Source organism: Cervus canadensis, chromosome X (genome assembly GCF_019320065.1).
Source record: "Cervus canadensis isolate Bull #8, Minnesota chromosome X, ASM1932006v1, whole genome shotgun sequence".
NCBI lineage: Eukaryota > Metazoa > Chordata > Mammalia > Artiodactyla > Cervidae > Cervus > Cervus canadensis.
The window spans coordinates 138,586,846-138,609,380 of NC_057419.1; the positions used below are offsets into that span (position 1 = coordinate 138,586,846).

A 22,535-nucleotide genomic window follows, 5' to 3' on the forward strand; every position below is an offset into this window, starting at 1 on the left:
CCAAGAAAGACTTCCTGTATGCAAGAGTAGCCTGTACTAGGGATGCAGTATACAATAAACCTAATTAATACCACCATATGTTGTGTATGAAAGCTGTTACATGAGTAAATCCTAAGAGTTCTCATCACAAGGAAAACAGGATGTATTTTTTTCTATTTCTTCAGTTTTGTATGTGTAGGAGATAATAGATGTTCACTACACTTACTAATCAATTTATGAGGTATGTTCAATCAAATCACTATGCTGTACGCCTTAAGCTTACACAGTGCTACATGTCAATCATATCCCAATAAATCTGGAAGAAAAAAAAAGAGCACCTGAACTTGAAGGAAGAAAAAAAAAGACTGCATGTCTTCATTCTCAGATAACTCTTAAGATCAAGGTCCCCTGCCTTCTCTGGATCTTGATTCAGTCTCATAAGCACCCGGAAAAGCTCAACTCCAGGTGTAATGTCCTGCTGTGGATGAACGAAGGTGGATAAAGGACGGGTTTCTGCAGCACACTTGGGCTGGGACGGTCCAACGCACCAGGAGGGGATGACTAGGAAGTCCCATCTCTTTGAGCAATGGATTACAGATCTTCCTGTTTCTGGCAGACCTTTACGACTGATAGTGGGGGGGTGGGGGAGCTGAGGTAGAGGACAATCTGAAAGGGAGTCTAGGTGGGGGGTATGGACAAAAGAAGGAACCAACTGGCCTGAAAGGAATGCTGAGGATAAGCGTTGAGGGTAGGTGGACAGGAGACAGAGAAAAGATAATAAACCTGAGGGCGATAACTGACTCCCTGCACCAAGATGGGGCTGAGCATCCATGTTGTGAATGGGAAAGGGCGGGGATGGCTGGGAATTACCTTGGAGGAGGTAAAGGAGACACAAGGATGGCCTTTTAGCAAGTGTTGAATGGTCTAGCGTCTGGGGTTCCTGCCAGGGGGGTTGGAGGGGTGACACCGGGCCCCAAGGTTCCTTCCTGCTCACAATAAGAGGTTGAGCGAGCATGTATGAAGTGGGATCTCAGTTTCACAGGCGTTGACTTATTTGATTCTCACAAATGACCCCACCAGGTAGAGTTGATTATTCTCCGCGTTTTACAGATAGTCCCCTATCTAGGCTGCTAGAGAATTCAGGTCATTTGCCCAAGGCCACTTTCGCCGGTCTGTGATTTGAATGGAGCGCGCTCTGTGACTCACGCCAGGTTCTAAGCCACAGGAAAGGTTCTCAGAGTGGGACGGCAGTTGACAGATGAAGAGAGTAGCATGTGGCTGGCCGGAAATTCGCGAAGCAGGGGAAAGCAAAGGAGAAATGAACTGGCGCGAGTGTCGGGGAAGAGGGGTTACCGGGTCACCAGAATCAGAGGGAGCAGAGGACTGGACTCCAGAGTCAGAGAGAAGGGTGGGTCGGAACCCCCAGAGTAGGGAGAAAAGCGGGGCTAGATCCACGGGTCAGAGGAAGGAGAGGCCTGAACCCCCGGGATCGAAAGCTGGGATCCGATCCCCGAGGGCAGGGGTGCAGGCCGGCCTCCGGGTTGGGGCCACGCGGGGCGGGGCGCGGAAGGATCTATGCAGGCAGTGCTGCCGTCCGCGGTATATCTGTGCCCAGTCCCCGGGGCCGCCTCATTCCCCATCCTCAGATCACGGTCTCTCCTCACTCTACCGCCGCGCCGCCTCCGCCCGCGTATCCCCGGCCATGGCTCTGTAGCCGCGACCCCTCTGTGCCCCCAGCCAGTCTCCGCGCTCACCACGCATGCGCTTTCTGCTCCTGCCTTCTCAAGAGTAGGGCATGACTGAAGCGATTGAGTAGGCACTCACACAGGCATGTACATGAATACGTGTGTGGTCTGTATACTTTAAATACATTCTCTCCCTCTCTGGCTCCGTCTCCCCAACCTGAGCTACTTTCAATAGCTATCAGTTGGACTCCTTCACACTTGTGTCCCTCTGGTTCTCAGAGGGCACCCCTTGCCTTTCTGACCTTCAACGCTTCCTAGATTCTCTTGACAAGAGACAGGAGTTGTCTCTGCCTCCAGGGGTATCCTTGCTACCTCCTCAAGGCCCGGCAATGGCTATAGAGGTGCCCGCCCATTCCTGCTCTGAGAACACAGGCAAAATGCAGACTAGACTCGCCCAGGGGTCCAGCAGAAGAGGTCACGTTCTTTTCCTCTCCACCCCGCCCCATTCTCTTGTTCCTCCCCTCTCTGGGGAGCAGAGAATTCAAAACCCTCTTCAGTCCCACTGAAGGGAAGAGGGAAAAACAAGACCCAGATGAAATGGAGCAACTAGTAGTCGAGAAATTGAAACTGTGCCAGAGGCCCAGGGAGGAAACAGAGAGCAGCAGGCAGGGAATGAAAGTGGAAAGGCCCCAGCTGAGAAGCCAATGACCACAAATGGCCCTGCAGGGTCCTGGCCTGGCCAAAGCTGCTCTGCTCTGCTCGCAGTTGGCTCAGAGCCAAGCATCTAGCTGGGCGGGCCAGGGGTAAAACTGGGAAGTAGGTGGAGCTAGTCTCTGGTAGCCCCTGGCTTGTTTTTCTCCCCATTTTGAGACCTTCTCCCAGGCACCCAGTGCTTTCTCACTGTCCCTCACCACCACCAGATTTCCTCAGCCTGGTGTCATTTCTGCAGAACCCTGGGTGCAGCAAGTCATTTGTGCACCCAGGTGTGAAATGGTGGGTCAGGACTGAAAGCTGAATCCTCCATAGCTACTGTGTGGGTGTTCATAGATTGTATTCAAAGAGGGAAAGAGAAAGATGGTGGCCTGTGATCAAATATGTACTGAAAACCTTAAACAAGGATAGTAGTTTCTCTACTGCGGGACTTCTCAGAGACTTTAATATGCTAAGATGCACTGTGAAGATCTAAGAGGGGGATCTAGCCACAGAATCTTTTTTCTTTTTTGTAGAGCAGCTTACAAGAGTAGTTTTTTGTTTGTTTGTTTTGTTTTTGGCCAAGCTGCACAGCCTGTGGGATCTTAGTTCTCCAACCAGGAATCGAACACTTGCCCCCTGCAGTGGAAGCACAGAGTCTTAATTACTAGACTATTACTACCAGGAAAGTCCCAAGAGTCGTGTTTTATTGGATGTATTTCCCCTCTCAGATAATATACTTGCATTTTAACAACAGTCTTGAACACCTACATCTGAAAGAATGACTGTGATAGTGGGAAAGCAAGTGCCTAAACAGTTAGCACAAATGGTGATAGCTACAGTCAATCAAACACCAGGCTGTAAGGAACATATTTCTGGCCAGAGGACCTGGGTGGTATGGCTGTCTCATGTTGCACATTACAGGTGATTGTCACTTACCAGCTGGTCTGCTCCTGTCCCATACAGTCCCGAGTACCCAGTATTTATCTTTTTTGTGCTGTGTCTGGGTGACTAGTATGAAGGGAATAGATAGGAGCCTGTCTCCCCAAAACATGCCTATTTCTCATGCTGACACACTCCTTCCTTCCTGAAGCATGACATTTGTGACCTTGTTCTTCACTGACACCACCAGTCCCCCACACTCCATCCTACAAAGCCCCCTGAGCCTGCTACCTCAAGAAGGGCCAGGTGTGAGACGTGTGTGCAAACCAAGCATTTCTTCACAGTGCACAGACTTGAGAAAATGGGGACAGTGGAGAGAACTTGAGGGCTCCGCCTGGTTACACTGCTCCTCTACTGGCCTACTAAATGTCCTGACCAGACCAGTCCCCACAGGGAAACTCCACTAGCTCCTGATGAAAGATGTGAGAGGCTTTCAGCATTGTGAGCTGAGGAGTGGGTAGCAAGAAGCTCTCTGGAAAGAGGTGACTTAGTCCTGAAACCGTGCAACTCAGACTGGGACTTGAACCCATGATCTTTTAACTGAGATCACATCTGGTCTCAGGACTTAATGAAGCTCAGGTTCTTGATGTTTCATCACAGTAAGAATTCAGGGAGAGACAAAGTGACAGGTAAGAAGTGGATTTATATTTAGAGAAAGATACATTCCACCAGGTGTGGAACATCTCAGAAGGTGAGAGGCCCTGAAATGTGGGGCAATTACTTTTTTTTTATTTTTTGATTAACTTTTAGAGTAGTTGTAGATTTACAGGAAATCTGCAAAGATAATGGACTTCTCATATGCTCGTACCTAACTTTTCTGTTACTCACAACTTGTTTTAGTATGGTGAATTTGTCACAGTGAATGCACCAATATTTTTACATTATTGTTAACTTAATTCGGTATTTTATGTAGTTTCTTAGTTTTTTAAACTCTATTTTATTTTTTGCTTTAAATTTATTTTTAATTGGATAATTGCTTTACAATATTGTGTTGGTTTTTTCCACACATCAACATGAATCAGCCATAAGTATACATATGTCCCCTCCCTCTTGAGCCTCCCTCCCACCTCTCTCCTCATCCCACCTCTAGCTAGTCACAGAGCACCACATTTGAGCTCCGTGTCCTACAGCAAATTCTCACTGGCTATCTAATTTTACATATGGTAATGTATATGTTTCAATGCTACTCTGTCAATTCGTCTCACCCTCTCCTTCTCTCAGTGTGTCCAACAAGTCTATTCTCTATGTTTGCATCTCCACTGCAGCCCTACAAATAGGTACATCAGAACCATCTTTCTAGATTCCATATATATATATACACACACACACACACATATATATGTTAATATATGATATTTGTTTTTCTCTTTCTGACATTTCACTCAGTTTTTTTTAAAAACTTATTTTTTATTGGGATATAGCCAATTGACAGGAGAAGGCAATAGCACCCCACTCCAGTACTCTTGCCTGGAAAATCCCATAGACGAAGGAGCCTGGTATGCTGCAGTCTGTGGGGTCGCTAAGAGTCGGACACGACTGAGCAACTTCACTTTCACTTTTCACTTTCATGCATTGGAGAAGGAAATGGCAACCCACTCCAGTGTTCTTGTCTGGAGAATCCCAGGGACGGGGGAGCCTGGTGGGCTGCCGTCTATGGGGTCGCACAGAGTCGGACACGACTGAAGCGACTTAGCAGTAGCAGCACAGCCAATTAACAAGGTTGTGATAGTTTCAAGTGCACAGCAAAGTGACCCAGCCATACATACACATGTATGCCTTCTCCCCTACTCCTCTCCCATCCAGACTGCCACATAACATTGAGAAGAGTCCCCTGTGCTATACAGTAGGTCCTTGTTGGTTATTCATTTTAAATATAGCAGTGTGTACATGTCGATCCCAAACTCCCGAACTATCCCTTCCCCTTGGGGTGGTTAGTTTTTATGAGCTGAGTAATTTCATAGGCTACTGAGGGGAAGGGGCAGAGATTTTCAGGAATTGGTCCACTGCCCATTTTTTTGATCTTTGATGGTTGGCCTCAGGACCATCATGGTGCTAGTGGGTATGTCGCTTAGCTTATGCTAATGTGTTACAGTGAGCATGTAATGAGGCTCAAGATCCACTGGAAGTTGTATCTTCTGCCATCTTGGATCTAGTTAGTTCTAACCAGTTTTTGTTATGTCCTATGGCTTTGTCACTCTTTTAAATGTTGTGCCCTTTTTTTTTTTCCTTTATTTATTTATTTATTTTTTCAGTGGGTTTTGTCATACATTGATATGAATCAGCCATAGAGTTACATGTATTCCCCATCCCAATCCCCCCTCCCACCTCCCTCTCCACCCGATTCCTCTGGGTCTTCCCAGTGCACCAGGCCCGAGCACTTGTCTCATGCATCCCACCTGGGCTGGTAAATGTTGTGCCCTGCTCCCTTCTTTCCTGTTTCAGTCCTGGTAAGGGTAGCTTACCTGAGAACAAGATGTTTTTTCTGAGAGTTCTCCAAAGGTGAGAACTATGATAGCTGTTCATAAAAGCACAGTGGCTACTGTGTGCTGGTTAGAGGACCCTGGGAGGACTGTTTTCAGCTCTGCACAGGACCCCTCAGAGGCACCCTCACAAACTGAGGGTTTGTGACTCAACCCTCGAAGAATGATGACTGAGATGCTGCAAGACCAGTGGGTTAAGGCCTCTTCTAGATCCTGGACTGGTATTGAATGTTATGAACCCAGGGTGAAGACATGTAGGCACACTTAGCCAAGTGAAAATGTGAAAGGGAGACTGAACTAGACGATCTTTCAGAACCGTCTTCCCAACTTCACCTTTCCTTCTATCCCCTGTTTCTGTCTGTCACTGAGAACCTTCCCAGTTTATTGCAGATCAGAGTCACACTCTTGCCAAAAAACTAACCCTAAAAGGCAAAACAGCAGGTGGGAGGTGGCCCAAGCTCTGAACTGGCTGTCCACCTCAATCCTCCACTCCCACCTAGAGTTTTGTATTTTGCTATCCCCCTTACTAGGACTCTCAGGGGTTGCTTGGTGCTAGTTAGTTGATCTGATAAACTAATCTGCACTAATGGGATCATGAATGCTAATGAATTAATGTGCTACTTTCCCAAGTGACATATTTGCATTTTAACAGAGGTCTTCAAGAGATAATGCCTTAACTCAAAGGAGTGATTAATGTTGAAATTTCACCTGTTTGGCAGTCTAGTAAAGGAGATATGTTTGGAAAGGGAACTTTTTCTACCCTTTACATCACACCATCTGCTAGAAGAGGAAAAAGTATGTCCCTGCCCTTGAGGGGTTTACAGTTTATAAAGTTGGGGAATTACAATGGCTGACATTTATTGAGCTTCCACCAAAGTGTCAGGCCCTGTGCTAAGTGCTATATAAATATTATCTTTCAGCCCTCTGATGTAAGTACAGATTTTGGAGAGAAAAGGGTTGGGGCTCGGAGAGGTTAAGTAACTTACTACCAGATTTCATTGACTCTGGATATTAGAGACAACATTTTCTTAGGTTTCCCTGAAGAAGAAAAGATGCCGCTGACTGGACTACAATGCACCATGGAATACAAGAAGCATTTCAGTTTCAGAAAGGTTCAAACTGTGTCTTCAAAACCATGGAATACACTAAGTGGTGAGGCTGGCTCAAGAGTAGATACTGTGCCTAACACTATTCCCAGAACTCAGATGGGAACTAACTGGGCAACACACTTTGATATAATAATATAATAGCAAGCACATATTTTAATAGAAAATCATTACACAAGGACTGAGGAGGTTGCACACTGAGTCTGAGGTTAGTGGCAGCACGGATCGATGGGGTTATGAAGTTCAGTAGTGAAGAGAAACAGGGACAGGGTTCCACGTACCGGGGTTAGGTTGTGCAGGGCTTGGGGCCCAGGTGGGGGGATGGTAGGCAGCAAATAACCTACTGTCAGACACTCTTTCACTGGGGAAGTAGGATTTTCAGGGTATGGCACTCTGGCCGGCTCAGCTCAAGTGAAGGGGTTCATCTGGGAAACCATGAGAGATACTTTAGCAAGATGGGAAGGGGAAGGAAAGTGAACTGGCAGATGGTCTTCCAAGGCCATACATGAGTGCTCAGTCTCTCAGTCGTGCCCAACTCTTTGTGACCCCATGGACTGTAGCCTGCCGGACTCCTCTGTCCATGAGTTTCTCCAGGCAAGAATACTAGAGTGGGTTGCCATTTCCAACTCCAGGGGATCTGCCCGAGCCAGGGATTGAACTCATGTCTCCTGCATTGGTAGGTGGATTCTTTACCACTGAGCCACCAGGGAAAGCCCCCTTCCAAAGCCAGGATAAGACATTTTAATTTGATAGTGTGGACAAAGTAAACAATTACTGATTTTCACAATTTAATGCCAACATATTAGGAAAGGCTCATTCTGGCCACTAGGATGAACTAAAGCTCTCACCTTAAAGCCAGGGGCTTCCTGAAGGGGAAAAAAAACCATCAATGTGCAAGGGGGTAGTGTCATTAGAGGTAGCAGAGTTCCAGGGTGCTAGGAACCCTGGCCTCTTCGCTGTCTCTCTGGATGTGCAGTCCCCTCTCTCAGGTTGCATTCCTTTCCTGGAAGAGGAAATAGCAGCACCACCTACCTAGGGACCCGCTCTCCCCATGGCGATGGGGGAGGGGCACAGACTAGATGATGTACGGCTTATCTCCCCCCATCCACGAACTAGGGTCTGTTGAGCCCCTAATGGTGTGTCCAGCACCATCCTGCGAGGTATACATCAGAGGCCCCTGAAGAACTCATCCCCTAGCTGAAGAGAAGTCAAAGCAATAAGAGATGATGTAATCAAGTGCTAAATGGTGGAAGAAAAATGGTCCAGATTCCAAAATGGAAGAGGGGTAACTGTGGATGACAATGTATTTTCCTATATTTTTCTGTATTCTCAGAGGTTTCCCCTCTGTATTGGTATTATTTTGTATCATCAGGGAAAATTTATAATTAAAAAGAGGAGGGCAACCAATGAGTGGTAGACTGACCAGGAAAGGCTTCACAACAGAGGCTGGACTTGAGCTTCTTAGTTAGAGGACACAACGGAAGGATGTGCAGCAGTGGAGAAAAGGGGGGGTGGGGCTGCAGAGTGGGGCAACAGCAGGGAGACGAGTATACAGAGAGGAGTAAGTTGTAAGTGGGATACAGCAGGGATGGAGAATAAGGACACTAGTAGAGCTTCAGGGTCAGGAAGAAATAGGTCAAAGGGAATATAGATTTATATGGTGACACTCAGCTGTTGTGGAAGGCTGGCCTTGGATACCAGGGAGAGGAGTTTCTATTTGACATCGTAAGCAAAAGGGAGCTATTATAGGCTCTTGAGCAGGGAAGTGACATGATGAAAGATGTTTTAAGGAGATTCCTTTGGCAGCAGCGTTGAAGGATCACTTGGCAGGAAGGGGAGGGTGCAGCAAGCAGAGGGATCAGTCAGGAGGCTGCTGCAGGAATCCAGGTGTGAGGTAATGAGAGCCTGGGCTATGACAGTGGCAGGGGGAATAGTGAAGAAGGCATGAATTCACAAGGCATCTGTGAGAGGTGAACTGCCAAGGCATGCTGGTGACTGATGGGAGTGGGGAGGGTTAACTGATTCCAAGGCTCAGAATCTGGGCTATTCAAAGGGTGATGGTGTCACTAACAGAGGTAGAGATCTAGGGAGGGGCTTGGGATCAGTGTGGAGGGAAGGGCTGGAGAAGAGATCCTGAGTTTGGTTTTAGCTGTGATGAATCTAAAGTGATGGTAAACTCCTAAGAGAAAATGTCCTTTAAAGGTAATCATGAAATGGAACTGGAGTTTAGGTTAAAGACCAGGCTTTATCATTTCCTGCAGTCACCCAGAATTCCAAAGCAGGACAAGCAGTATTTAGACTGACTGTGGAAACCACTCAAGAGAGGGGAGTGAAAAAAAGGAAAAAGACCTAACAGCCAATTCTGATTTGGACTTTGCAGGTGACAGACACTAAACTGTGTGGCAGCAGCAGGCTGGTGGCTCTGTTTAAACACCCCCCCTCCTTTTTCTGTCAGTGAGTGATTTCCCTATATATTAGAAAGATTACAGCTTGACTCCAGGTGATGAGATGAATATGGAACAACACTCACTTTATTAATCATAACTGTATTCTCTGTGATTTCACTGATGGTGGCAACAGAGCCAATGTGACACACAGCCCCCTTGCCAGCCCTGTGAGTGGGCTGGTTTTCAAAGTTCCAGCCTACAAACGCAAGATCCAGACTTCTGGATACAGACTTGAAGACAAGTCCTATTCAAAAATAATCTGTGGGACTTCCCTGGCAGTCTAGTCATTAAGATTCCATGCTTCCCCTGCAATGGATGCAGGTTTGATCCCTGGTCAGGGAACTAGGATCCCCCATGTGGGCAGTGTGGCCAAAAAGGAGAAAAAAATAATAATCTGGGTACCTCAGTATCCCCTTGTGTTAACCGGAAATTGATCTGTAACTGACTTGCTTGGGCCTGGGTTAGAAGCGGGGAAGATAAAGAGAAGGATACAGATAAAGAGAAGGGGAAATGGAGTGATAAAAGACAAAACTTGGGAGAGAAATAGTGAGTGCAGATTGCAGCACGATTTCCAAAATGAGAGGATTTGACACTTACCTGGTTGCCTCCTAGGCCACTTGTCACCACCATGCCCTCTTCTTTTCTGCATTTAATGGGCTTTTCCACATGAAGAGTCGTAGTTGGGACAACTGCCCTTGTCAGAGACTCATGCTCCCTCCTCCCAATCCCACACTTCGACAAGCATCTTCCACTTGCAACGGTTGCCAGCTTCTCAGCCACCCTCTATCCAACCATCACCCCTAGCTCAAACCAGCAACAAGAAGACTGATCAGAAATCAGAACACAATTCTCCAGCAGGAAAATGCTGGAGACCACTAGTCCACAGACTACACTGTGTGTGTGTGCGTGCGTGTTCATCCACCAGTCTAGCCATCTGTTCCTGTTTTCCCAGTGGGTTTGGGTCAGAGCAAAGAGAGGCCTGTTTGGGTGGCCCTGCCCCCAGAGCTGAGTTCTCTTGGTGGTTTGGAGCCTGCAACCTGGGCAGACTTACTCTCCATTCATTCTTTAGAAGGCATCACTGTCTCCAACAAGAAGAACCAGTAAGAGGAAGGGGGCTCAAGTCTTACAGCTACCCCTTTATCTGCAGTTCCCTATGCCCCTCCTACCCAGGGATGGGACACTTGGTCCAGACACCTGCCCAGGGATGAAATTCAGTGGTCTTGGCAGTGAGGGGAGAGATGATGGGGGAAGCAAATGAGCAGACAGAGGCCTCTACCATCAGTCACCCTCCCACCCACCTGTGGGATCCTCGATTATTTCTCTCATACCAGCTGTAACAACAGGGCTCCATCTGGCATTAAAGTGCTGTGGTAGCTCTCACCATGCCCTGACACAGGTGTGACCTCCACTGGGATGATCCCAAGTGCTGAGAGGAGTTTTCAATCTGATTCTACCAGGGCTGTCAGTTGAAAGGCGTTTCTGCTCTCACAGGTCTTGGGAGCTTAAAACAGCCTTCCTCTAGGGGGTGTAGGACTCAGCACTCCAGCTCAGCTGTCTTCCCCACTGGATTCTGTGGCCTGACTCCCCATTGCTCACTCCCTTCAGGCCATAGCAAGGAGGCCCCAGGTGCAAATCTACTTTATGCTTAACTGATTAACCCATTGTTGTCGTGGCTCCAGTAAAATTCTACCACAGGAGGGCCCTGAGGCCTGGGGGCAAAAAGACTCTAAATATTGAGGCTAAGAGGAGGGTGTTGACAAGACAAAGACCAGGACCAGTGAAAGTGTCAGTTGCCTTTCTGGCTTACTTCACTCTGTATAATGGGCTCCAGTTTCATCCATCTCATTAGAACTGATTCAAATGTATTCTTTTTAATGGCTGAGTAATATTCCATTGTATATATGTACCACAGCTTTCTTATCCATTCCTCTGCTGATGGGCATCTAGGTTGCTTCCATGTCCTGGCTATTATAAACAGTGCTGCAATGAACATTGGGGTACATGTGTCTCTTTCAGTTCTGGTTTCCTCCGTGTGTTGCCCAGGAGTGAGATTGCTGGGTCATATTGTAAAGTAATTAGCCTCCAACTAATAAAAATAAATGAAAAAAAAAAGTGTTAGTTGCTCAGTCCTGTCGAACTGTTTGCGACCCCATGGACTGTAGCCCGCCAGACTCCTCTGTCTGTGGAATTCTCCAGGCAAGAATACTGGAGTGGGTTGCCATTCCCTTATCCAGGGGATCTTCCCGACCCAGGGATTGATCCTGGGTCTCCCGCATTGCAGGCAGATTTTTTTTTTTTTTAACCATCTGAGCTACCAGGGAAGCCCAAGACAAAAACAAGTCAAGAGAATCTACTTGGTGATTTACCAGGTACACCAATGCCTTTGATGCCTTTTGGATCTGACTCTTCTTTCTCTCTCTCTGGGACTTCCCAGATGGCTCAGTGGTAAAGAATCCACCTACCAATCCAGGAGATATGGGTTAGATCCCTGGGTTGGGAAGATCCCCTGGAGAAGGAAATGGCAGCCCACTCCAGTATTCTTGCCTAGAAAATCCCATGGACAGAGGAACCTGGTAGGCTACAGTTCATGGGGTCGCAGAGGAGTTGGGCATGACTTACCAACTAAACAACAACTCCTATCTCAGCCCAGTGCCACCACCTCTCACTAGGATTGCTGTAGTAACTGACAAGTTGGTCACAATCCTTCTTATTCCAGTCAAGTTTGGTTCCTGGGGCAGAGCTAACCATCCTAGAACAATTTGTGCTCATTGGCCAATAGCCCTCCAGAGCCTCCTTAAGTCCAAACTCCTCATGCTGATATCAAAGATGCCCTAAATCCAGGTACCCCTTCCCCAGTAAGTCATTTCTCCCCCACTGCACCTCCACACGCATCCTCTCCTCTAGTCCGACCTCCTCATGCTTCCTTAATCACACCATGACCCTCTCCACTTCCACCCTTTTCCCTAATCATACTTCCTGCTTGGAAGCTTGCTCCTTTTCTAGCCAACAGTCTCCACCTCACATATTATTAACAACCTAACTCAAGTTCAGCCTCCTCCGGGAAGCCTCCTCCCTCCAGTCCAGCCCACACTGCTCCTCTCTCTGTGCTCTGAACCCCTATGGTGCTTACCGTTTAGAGCACCTAATGTGGTAGGTAATTGTTTCCCAACTTATATTATTCTTAGTTGCTTCATATGAATAAGTATGATTTTTCTGCTAAATTATGAATTTCTAAAGAGCAGGCTCTTGGCTCTCTCCTTCTCACCAGAACACTGGCATTGGGCTAGACCCAGGAGTGCTCAAGAGACCCCTATTCCCTTGCCTTAACTCCATAATGAAGGAAGGATGAGATGAATGAAGGCCCTCTGAGGATCTTCTCCAGACATTCCCTCCACATGTTCCAGGCAGTGGAGAAGCTGAGGCTGCCCAGAGAGGTCTAGCCAGCCAATTGGCTGCTGGATCTCTAGTTTTCAGTCCACTCCCACTTCCTAAGGCTTTCAGAGCGATCAATAATTCTGCTTAAGTGATCAATCTGAGACACAATGGACTGCAGGGGCCAGTGTTTGATTAACTCGAGAGAATAAATGTATGTTGGAAGAGATGGAGCAGGGAGGGAGGAGCAGAAGAGAAGGCAGGAAGAAAGATGAGCTAGGGGAAGATGGAGGGAGAGATTTTATGAATGAGGAGCTAACAGGATGGAGCTGAGAGTAGTTCTCAACTGATTCAACAGCTGAAGCACATTCTTACTTAGGCAACTAAATGATCTGGGGGGCTTTCTCAGAGCCCAGTGAATATCCTGGGGCTGCTGGACAATCTTTGACCTTGGCAGGATTACTGCTGTCACAGCCCACTGAAAGCCTAAGAGGCTGCAAGCTCCATATTGGATAGAGAAGTGGGTTGTGGGATGGAGACTTGGGGCTTGAGCTATGCTCGCTGGCTGAGTCCACAGAAATCCCAAGCCCTGGCATCCTTTGGTCCTCCACCCAAGACTGGTGGCTAGGATATCCATGATGATACTGGAGAATTGGCTTATCTGCCAGGGTGATATCAGCATTACCTTTTCTCTGTCGATTGGTGTACATACTACCCCTAATCCCCCTACTCCAAGGCTCGGGGCCTGGAAATTTAATTATTTGGCAGTTAACAAAAAATAAGGAGTTTCTTTCTGATTTTTATTTTTCTGGAGGGCCCAAATCTCTAGCTGTACCACTAATCAAAGTTTTTTTTTTTCTAGGATAGATAGTGTTATCAGGAAAAAACAGAGCAGATGGCTTATTACTTTGAGAAAGTTCCGCCTTTCATCTAACCATGATTCCTGCTGCTCTCATTAAAAACCTATCCTTCAGATATGATATGATGGTGTTACGCTTACCATCATGCAGGCTCAAAGCCTTTGACTATGCTTCTCTCCTCACCCTATTCATCCAATTGGTAGGTACATCAGATTTCTTCTGCCTCCAACATCCATCCACCCACCTCCTTCTTTCTATCCCCAGCCAGCTACTGTAACAGACTGCTAACTGGTCTTCATGTCAGGATGGCCTCCTTTAAATCAATCTGCCAAAGGGAGGAAAAGAAAAATGAGCCTGAAGCTAATCAAGCCTAGAGATAACTTCCACTTACAAGAGATGCAGGAGATAGTGGAACAAGCTAAATGACAACAGGGTGAAGCAAGCAGACCAGAATGCAGGCTAGTGGATGGAACAACTGATGAGATTTCTCTGTTTAAGTCAGAGAGAGGGGATTGTCAAAAGGTCCTTAAGAGACATAATGACAAAATGTAATGTGCTGAACTTTTTTTGGATCTTGATTCTAACAAGCCAACTGTACAACATGTTTTGAGACAGTTGAGGACATTCATGCATGAACTGGGTCATGGATAATAAAAAGGACTATTGTTACTGTTAGACATGTTAATGGGACTGTGGTTATATGAGAAAAATCTCCATTTTCCAATGTGCATAGAGAGGTATAAGGGTGAAATGACACAACTGATGTTTAAAATTTATTTTAAAATACTTCAGCAAAGGAAAAAAAAGGATAAATGAAGAAATATGGCCAAGTCCGTCTAGTCAAAGCTTTGGTTTTTCCAGTAGTCATGTATGGATGTAAGAGTTGGACTATAAAGAAAGCTGAGTGCCAAAGAATTGATGCTTTTGAACTGTGGTGTGGGAGAAGACTCTTGAGAGTCCCCTGAACAGCAAGGAGATCCAACCAGTCCATCCTAAAGGAAATCAGTCCTAAATATTCATTGGAAGGACTGATACTGAAGTTGAAACTCCAATACTTGGGCCACCTGATGTGAAGAACTGACTCATTGGAAAAGACCCTGATGCTGGGAAAGACTAAAGGCGGGAGGAGAAGGGGATGACAGAGGATGAGATGGTTGGATGGTATCACCGACTCAATGGATATGTGTTTGAGTAAACTCTGGGAGTTGGTGATGGACAGGAAAGCCTGGTGTGCTGCAGTCATGGGGTCGCGAAGAGTCAGACGTGACTGAGTGACTGAACTGAACTGATGACCAAGTCCTAATCACTACTTATTGTGGATAATGGGTATATGGAGTTACTATACTATTTTCTCAATTTTTTTGGTGGGGGGGAAAGATGTTCATAATAAAGACCAAAAACAATAGTCATCCACTGTACCCCAGACTCCTTTCCTAGCTTTATCTTCCACTCCTACCTCATTTCTCTGTGACACCTGCCCTGTGTCCTTGCTCAAGTGATTGTTGTCTCAACTTTATCCCTTCCCTCACTCATTAATTCATTTATTTATTCAGTAAATATCTAGTAAGGACCTCTTGTACACACTAGGCTTGTAAATGCAAAGATGACTGAGGCTGAGGAGGATGAGGGGACTCCTTCATCTTTATATCCTTCACAGCAACTAGCACAGGACCTTGCACATAATAGGTGCTCAACAAACGTTAATGGAATTGATATGCAGGGGGAGATGGAAGAGACTCCCTGTCTCCTATGAACTCGTATTCAATCCAACCCAAGAAATGCTTATTGAACACATACTATGTGTAAAGTGTTGGGTGCTATGGAGATAAGAGATGAGAAACACCAGGCTCTTTCCTCCACTGAACTTACAGTGTAGACAAGACAAATAAGAAGTTACATTTGCATGTGAAGACTTTATGAATTAATAATTCTAGCAATAATAATGGGGGGTATCAGTGATGTACTGACCAAATGTATTTTATTTTATTTTTTGGTGGCATGTAGGATCTTAGTTCTCTGACAGAGATTGAACCTGTGCCTTTCTCAGTGGGAGCTCAGAGTCTTAACCACTGGACTGCCAGGGAAATCCCCTACCAAATGTATTTTAGAAATAATAAGTGCAGGAGTAGTTCAGAGGAGGGAGAGAGAGGCCTTCAGTCTAGACTGGTCAGAGGAGACTTTCATAGAGGAGGTGAATTTGAATGTGTATCAAAGGATGCGTACAGGCAGAAAGGAGAGGGGAGGGGTACTCCTGGTGAGTAGGATGGCATGAGCAAGAGCACAGATGCAACAGAAAATGTACAAAAGACCTGCTTAGGAACCCTGATAAAAGAAATTTGCCTGGAGTAGAGAGTCCACATAGGGCTGCGTTTCTCAAGTAGACCAAAACCATCAGCATCACCTTGAAACTGAGCGGGACCCTGCAGAGCCCCTCCTGGGGACAAAACTCTTTTGGAGTCTCCAGGTTTCTTCTTTGCAGGATAAAGTCTTTAGCCCCCTAGACCTTCCAGAGTTCCAATGGGCAGATTCGAACAGCTGCTAATCAGGGAAGGGAGGGGATGCAGAACCTAGGGAAGAGCAGGCAAGAAACAATAGCGCATTCTTGGGGCAGGGCCCTAGTCCCCTTAAGGAATATGTTGTTGTTGTTGAGTTGCTCAGTCATGTCTGACTCTTTGCGACCGCATGGACTACAGCACACCAGGCTTCCCTGTCCTTCACTATCTCCCAGAGTTTGCTCAAACTCATGTCAAGGAATATGTATAACAATATCTTTGAGTTCTTCTTCAGGAACTAAGGCTCCCACCCAGGTGAAGGATGGCAACTTCAGGCTGAGCATAAGATTCCTAGAGTCGCCACCCTGTAGCCCTCACCTCAAATTTTACCTATTTAAAAACTTCTCCCCCCAAACCATCAGGGAATTCAGGATTTTTGAGCAGGAGCCAAGCATTCTCATTTCAGAGCACTGCAAGAAAACTTTCTCTGCTCCAAACTCTTGACGTTTTGGTTTATTTGTATAGGGTACACAACAAACGACTTGGGGGAGTCTGTTCAAATGCATATTCCTGGACTCAAGCTCTGGACTTATTGAAGCAGAAGTTCAGATGAGGGACCCAGGAATCTGCATTTTAGCAGTTCCCCCAAGCGATTTTGAGACACATTAAAATTTGAGAATCCATGATGTAGGCAAAGAGTAGAAAATAAGCTTGGAAGAATACACAGTGTTAGGCCCACTCAAGGAGAGCCTTGAATGCCAGGCTCAGGAAGCTGAAATTTACCCCCACAGGTAATCACTCTCTCAAAGATGATCATACATGTCATGAATAAAGGATATTAGTAATATTAATCCAGCCAGTGTGTGTACTATGGACCGGAAAGGAGAGACACTAGTACAGTGTACTTGAGGTGGCAGCACGGTCAGGGTGAGCCAGGGTAGAGTCAGAGATGGTTCTGAAGTTTCTATTTCTAGTCTGGGAGACCAGAAAGCATGTGTAATAGAGCGGTCAGAAAAGCAAGTCATTTTTAACGAGTTGAATTTGTGAACGTTGAGTCGGACATGATGGCAGACTATCCAAGGGGAAGCCCTCAGCAAGAAGGTGGAAATCGAGGACTGACATAGTGGGGAGGGGTTAAGTTTGGGTTAGAGAAGTGGGAATGGTCAGGAGAAGGGTGAGAGGGGAAGCCATGACCCCCAGCTGCACGCCCTTGCAGACAGAGGAAGTGGAAACAGGAAGAGGACACCTGGATCTGAGGGGTAGGAAGAGTAATAGCAAAACAGAGAAAAAAAGAGGTGGAAGGAGACCCAAACAGTACAGCCAGGCAGAGAGCATCTTCAAAAAGCTAGAGATGGCTAGCAGGGTGGTTAATGACAAGGTGAAGCTGGGCTCAGAAGAAGGTCACTAGCTGGGGCATGCATCCAGAGAAACCAGCTCATCACCTGTTTATCAATGCAAACACAAACAAGCACACTGGCTCCTCCATGTAAGAGGCAGCGTCCCCTCCCTCGCCTCCCCCTGCCCTCCCCGCCGCACCCGCCCTGTCATACTGTCATATGCACACTCTGGTTTCTAACTGCCCAGGGGAGTAGGCGCTGGTGTGCCACTGGGCTGTTAACATTCTATCAGAAGGATGGTGCCCTCAGAAAAAGGGGTACCGCCTGTCGTGGGTGGGAAATAATACAGGACCCCAAGATCCCTGCCCTCAGCTCAGCTGGAGGGTGGACTAGAAAGGAGGGAAGGTGGTGCCCTTCCCTCCCCTTGCTCCCTCCCCTCTGCCCCAGCCCTCAGATTTCTCAGCAGGGCCGCAAGGTCTAGCCCATTTTGAGAGTCCTTCGTTTAGGCTGCTGATAATGCAAGAGAATGTTTTCCTTTTTGAATTTATGGTAAGAAGAAAAACAGAAGTCCTTGAGAGAAGAGCCAGAACAGAGTTTTCTGCTGCGAATGCTAATAGCCTTAAGGCTGGACCACAGCTGAAGCTATCTTGGGTGTGGCCTTCTCCCAGGGGCCTGTCTGAGCTAAGGGTCTTCACCTAGTATGGATGAGGGCCCTCCCAGCCCTCTAAAAGTGATCAGCAGGGCCTCTGTGAAGCATGAACCCCCAGAAGCTGGGCTTGTCAGCGTGGGCCTCATTTCCCATAATTTGCTCCAGGTGTGTATGTCTTCGGGTATGTATGTGCATATGTGCACAAGTGTGCTTGTGTGTCTGCCTGTCTGTCTGAAGGTACTATGTGCAATGTATATGTGTGTGTGTTTTGTCGCTTCAGCTAGCCTGAAGGCTTCAAAGGAACAGGGATCCTGCTTCCATGGCATTGGTACTGCCCTCTCAGGGTGCCTCCTCTGGTGCTGGGCTGCGGAACCCAATCATTTCTGCAGAGTGGGGGTGGGTGGGTACAGAGTGCTTCTGCTGTCCTGCTCCCTTCAGGGACTCAGGGGGGACTACTGCAGTGGGGCAGTGCAGGACCAATGCCTCTTTCTGCCCCTGCCCCCCTGAGCAACCCCCAAATCCCACCCCTCGCCCCCTCCTGCCTTGCCCAGCCTGCTGCTGTTCTCAGCAATCCCAAGGCTTTCCTGTTGCACTTTTTCAATCTATTATTGCTCCCCAAAGGCCTGGTTGGTGGCAAAATCCCCCAATCAGGCCACACAGCTCACTTCCCCAAGACCCAGGAACTGTGCCATTCACCAGAGAGAGGTCCCCAGACTCCTGCAGCCTCCTAGGAGTCCCCAGCCCCCTCACCCAGGGAGGCAGAAGCTTGACTCTTGGAAGCCACAGCACCAACAGCATCACTAGCTGGTGTTTATGGGGGCACTTGCTGGCTTTGGGCAGCTAGCCCAGCCAGTCTGCAGGGCACCTCAGATCTGGGAGATGCTGAGAGCCAAGAACCTGGGGCGCCTACCCCCCTACTCTGGCCAGCCTCCTCTCTCTGGTGGTCACATCAGCTCACACTTGTCAGCCAATTGTGGTAGTGGGTGTTGGTGGGAGAGAGGGAAGGATATCTAAATACACAGCAAGGAGTGTCTCTCTCCTGCTTAGATCATATCCCCTCCCTTCTCAGAATCCTGCAGTGGCTCCCAACTACCTCTCACAACCATTTAAACCTTCTCTCTGTGGGCCTCCAAGTCCTCCATAATTACATCCCACCTTCCCACATCCTCATTCCCACACACGCGTCACGCATAACTCAGGGCCAGACAGACAGTTGACGCCATCCACAGCGGCTCTAGCCTCGGGTCCTGCCACAGGTGCCCAAAGCCCCACCAACAGAGCCACTCCTCTGTCTCCTTTGAAAATGCAAATATTAACTGAATGGGAAAGGCAATACACCGCCATCAGCTATTAACACCTAGGCCAGACCAGGATTCTGTCATTAGATTTGACTGAGCTGGGAGCAAGCCCCATCTAAGCATCTAAGGGAGTGGGGGAGGGGACCCAGAGGCACCCGAGCAGCCGACCGAAGGGGTGCAGGGAAGGTGTTCTGACGTCGAAGCATCTCAGTCACGATTTTACCAAGGGCTACAGTCTCCGCTTAAACCAGTCAAACCTACTAGTTCCCCCCTACACACACACCAACTTGCTTCCCCTCCACACATACCATACATCACATCTTATTTCACCTCAAGGGTACCCTCACACCAAGCTGCTGAGACTGAATTGCTTCTCTCACATGAAAAAATAAAATAAAATAAGCTATGAAACTGGGTAGAAGCTAGCATGTCTGCCTGGGCATGGCCAAGTCTTGTTGAGGTTTCCCAGGGGAGAGCCGAGAGTCTTTGGCTCAGAGGAAATAGCAAAGGCTTCCTGGGAAGCCTCTCTCAGCTCCCAGGAAACTGGGTTCCCCAGTTTCTCCTGCAGTGAGCTTGACGGGCCCGGAAAGGGAGGGAGGGGCAAGGTCCCCCCAGCTGATGGCCCTGGTGGCTGAATCGCCACAACAGCCCGGGGCCCTCAAGGCCAAAGTGTGTGCTTTTTACTCCAAGACTTCCAGGGGTGAAAACTCACTTGGGGCTTCTTTCTGCGTCAGCATAGAGTCCCCCACCCTCCACGCCAAGAAGGGTGCCCCCAAGGCAGCCTTGCTCTTAACAGCAGTTTGTGGTACAGGGCAGGAGTCCAGGGACTGCCCCGCCCTCGCAAGAGCTGTAGGAGGTAGAGACCACCCGGTGGACTCTAGGGCTCTGCAGCTGGACTAAGATGCAGAGGGGAGGGGACAGGTCTGGCAGAATTGGGGGTATACTGTGATCAAGGGCTCTTTGGTGGCAAATGATGGGCATACTACCTGCTTCTAACAGGATGGTTTCAAGCATTTTTGCCCCTGCAGTGGTTTCAGTGTGTGTGTGTGCAAGAGAGGCCCAAGAGCTTGGGTGTGAATGGGCATGACTACAAGAGTTGGGAACGTTTTTTGGCCAGAATGGAGTTCTTAAGGGCCCTGGTGGAGGGGTCTACAGCACCTTGGGATGGGGGGAGGTTGTGTATGTCTTGGGGGGCGCAGGTACTGCATCTGCAGTGATGTGCAGTTGTCATGTAGTCTCTCTGAGACAACACACTCATTCACAGACACACTCTCCAAGCTCCAAAACACCCAGCTGGGGAGTTGAGTGTGTGTGTGTGTGTGTGTGTGTGTGTGTGTGTGTGTGTACATGTGTTAGCGGTGCTGGGGAGGGGGTGCATGTAGGGGTCTGTGTTTGGGTGACTGCTTTATTAGCATCCTGGTGGGAGGGGGCAACTGTAGGGGTGTGTGTGTGTGTGTGTGTTTCCTCTTTGGCTGGGGGTGACTCTGTAAGCTGTTATACGGTGCGGCTGTGTGTGCGTCCGTGTCCGCGTGTGAACATGGCCCCGGGAACCAGGCACATGCTTCAGACAGCTGTTTCTGGCAGCCCCGAGGCTTGGGCTTCTCGGGGTACCCCGGCTAAGTGGCCACCTCCCAGCAGCCAGGCCCGGTGTCTCACCGGCTCTCCCAACTGTGCCCACGGCCCTGGCGCACACACAAAGGCTCCATAATGAACGCGCTGAGCTCCCCTGCGCTCGGCTCCTGAACCCGCACCCCCGGCGGCCAAGGCGAGCCCGCCAAGCTGGCGACTCACCCGGGCAGCGGGCACACCACCGGCTGCTCCCCCCGGCCATAGACCGCCCAAACTCCGGGCGGCCCGGCGCTGGGCGCCCCCCCGCCCCGGCTCCCGGCTCCCGGGGGCGCCAAAGCGCCCGGCATCCCCGAGCCGGCCCCGGGGCTGCACGCTCCCGCCGCGACTCACCCCCAGCCGGGCTGAGACTGCGGGCGCGCCCCCCTGGAAGCAACGCGCCTCTTACCTTCCTCCTCCGCCTCCTCTTCTTCCTCCTGCTCTTCGGCGGCGCGGCGGCGGTGGCGGCGGCGGCGGCGGCGGCGGGACTAGGGCGCCCGTGTCCCCGAGCCCGGCACGGGCGTGGGGCTCAGTGGCGCCGGGCGGTGGGGCTGGCGAAGGTTGGCGGGGCGGCAGCAGCTGGCCCGGGACGCGGGGAGCTGGCGCGCAGGCGGCGGGCTGCGGGCAGGCTGGCAGCGGCGCGCGCGGGCTCCTCGGGCGGGCTCCATGGCTGCGCCGCGGGCGGCACCATCGCCGTGGCTCGCTCGTCTCGCTCGCTCCGGGAGTGCGGCAGGCGGCTGCGAGGTGACGGATGGCGGCGAGGCGGCCGGACGGCCGAGGAGGGGAGGGAAGAGGGGGCGGGGGGAGGGGAGGGGAGGGGGAGGAAAGAGGGGAGTACGGAACGAGGGGCCTCTCCAGCGCCTCCCGACCCTCGAGTGCTGGCGTCGGTTTCCCCGAATGGGAACACGGCTTAAAGGCACAGCTGCCGGCTCGGGTCACAACTAAAAATAAGCACAACATTGACAATTGGGGAAAGAATCTCCCAAGATACAACCCCGCCAACCCAGCTCCCCAGCCCGGCGCTGCCTCACTTCTTGAACCTGACCGTTCCGGCTGGGCTCTACCGGGGAAACTGCTGGCGGCTAAGAAGACAAGCCCATTTCCAAAGTGAACCCAGGGAAAGTGGGGGAAATGGGGGCAGGGGATGAACTGCGGAGAAGGAGCCAAGGGGCCGCTCGCCTCGGGACTTCATTCCCTGGCCCCTGACCTTGCCTCCATCACCTCCTCGCCCCTGGGGTTTATTCGCCTTCTGCTTGGGTTGCCCGCCCTGCAGCCCCCCTTCTGGTCACCATCGCCGGCGTCCACACGCACCTTGAGTTTCGGCTCCGGCTCCAGCTCGCAGCGCCTCTCCCCAGCACTGGAGTGCGAGCTGTTTCGAGCCCAGGCCCAGCCTGGAGAGCCCACCACAGGAAGGGCGCGATCCGCCGGCTGGCAGAGGTCCACTTTGAGCATGCAGTCGGTTTGGGTTTGGTGAGAAGAGAAGGAGGTTAAGGTGTGTGTGCGTGTTTGTGTTCACCAGCAGATGGAGGGAGGGTCCTGCACCACACACACACACACACACACACACACCCTACACACACACACACACACCCT

At 49.4% G+C, this 22,535-nt stretch overlaps 1 protein-coding gene across 2 annotated transcripts in view; it reads right to left on the reverse strand.

Moving 5' to 3' along the window:
- Positions 1 to 22,328, reverse strand: part of FRMPD3 (FERM and PDZ domain containing 3) — a 144,230-nt gene extending 121,902 nt beyond the window's left edge. The window contains exons 1-2 of one of the 2 annotated variants that reach the window (XM_043459469.1): positions 22,254 to 22,328; positions 21,352 to 21,883 (exon numbers count right to left, since the gene is read on the reverse strand). The gene's annotated coding sequence lies outside the window, so the exon portion shown is untranslated. Of the gene's footprint in view, positions 1 to 21,351; positions 21,884 to 22,253 lie in introns of those variants that run through there. The other variant, XM_043459472.1, reaches the window with a different exon arrangement.
- Between the last annotated feature and the right edge of the window lie 207 nt (positions 22,329 to 22,535).